This window comes from Pleurodeles waltl, chromosome 4_1 (assembly GCF_031143425.1).
Source record: "Pleurodeles waltl isolate 20211129_DDA chromosome 4_1, aPleWal1.hap1.20221129, whole genome shotgun sequence".
Taxonomy (NCBI): Eukaryota; Metazoa; Chordata; class Amphibia; order Caudata; family Salamandridae; genus Pleurodeles; species Pleurodeles waltl.
In genome coordinates, this window is record NC_090442.1 from 38,570,528 (window position 1) to 38,572,082 (window position 1,555).

General features: G+C 38.9%; 1 non-coding gene across 1 annotated transcript; it reads right to left on the bottom strand.

The window, feature by feature from the left end:
- Positions 1 to 220: 220 nt before the first annotated feature.
- On the bottom strand, positions 221 to 293 carry TRNAR-UCG (transfer RNA arginine (anticodon UCG)). Its single transcript has one exon. It is a non-coding gene; the product is annotated as a tRNA-Arg (tRNA).
- Positions 294 to 1,555: the final 1,262 nt, after the last annotated feature.

Sequence of the window (1,555 nt, forward strand, 5' to 3'; positions counted from 1 at the left end):
GCCATGTCATATTGTTGCATACGTATTGCATATCCGTAGCGTTTATGAAGAGGTACTTTGGTATGGCAGAAAGACAGAAAAGTAGCAATGCTGAAGGAATAATGTGACTGATTGTGCAGTTTGGATTGGGCTTTCTTAATGAGTGAGAGTGAAAGGAGTATTGTAAGAGTGTGCCTCCAGTTTGTATGTAAAGATAAGTTGGGTGCTGTGAGAAAAGACTCAACCATGAAGGGACTCGAACCCTCAATCTTCTGATCCGAAGTCAGATGCCTTATCCATTAGGCCACATGGTCACTGACTGCAATATGTTTGGGTGTTTAGGGTTAGGTGGTATGAATGGATGTGGAACATATCAATTACAGGTGCGCAGGACAGGATCCCATACCGTTCTTCATCTTCTTTCCATCAAAGGAGTTTTTTCAAACAATATCTTGATAATTTCCAAAGTTTCATATCTTATGATGTGCTTTTTTGCAGTTAAACCTCCTTTCTTCTTTTATTGAATACTCTGTTTTATGCTGCAATGGTATTTTTGGATTATTTGAAAAGAGAATGAAACTGCTTTTACAGTAGTTCAGACTTCCCATTTCTTGACTTGCTAATTTGCTCCCTGAATTAGCTTATACAAGTGACATGAACAGGGCCTTGACCTAAGCACGTACCTGAAAGCCTTTCACCACCTCTAGAAATAAAATTCACAGCAGCTCAAAACGATCATTTTGAAAGAGAATATTTCAAGTGAGTCCAAGTTTAATTTCAGTAAAGAAAGCTGTATAAAATGACACGCTGCACATTTGGGTAACCAGCATGACTCTTTTCAGTGAAGAAGTGGAATGGTTCTTTTGCAATATACTATCACCCTGGTAAGCTGCTACGAGGAAGAGTAAACAATATGATTAGGTTTCAGCAAAAAAGTATTAGTTCAGGGTGTGCACCTCAGATAGACTTAAACTTACACACCCTGGTCTGTGAGAGTAGTGCCCTATCCATTGCGGCATTGAGGGTAATCTGCAAGACAGAGTTCCAAAATCATCCTTTCATCTCAGTTCATGGCCACATACAGTATTTCTGCAATCATTCGTTTCACTTTTCTGTCTTTAATTAAACTGACCATTTTATACCTCTGGCACCCACCACTTCAATCTTACCGTTTTTGTGCTATCATAGGGCCTTGGAACTTTTGGCAAGTGGACAGAAGCAGTCAGAGAACCACATCACAATACATACTCCTTTGCCTGATACCTTTCACAACAAACTGCTCTTGGAAAAAGACGTTAACCGGTCCTTGCTCTCAGACAGACACAGAAAGCCTATCACCACCTCTACTAACATACTTCAACCAAACCAATATATATCATTCAAACAATTATGCCTCTGTATCAATATAGCTACAACTCGAGACAGAAAGGAATTTACAAAACAATCTGCCCATTTGAATAACCAGCATGGTTTTAAGGACGTATAAATTGGAATGTGACAATTTCAGAGTTCCTCATTCATAAGAAGTCTGTGTGATAGTATCTCAGAAAGATCTCAAGTTTATAGAAAAAATGGC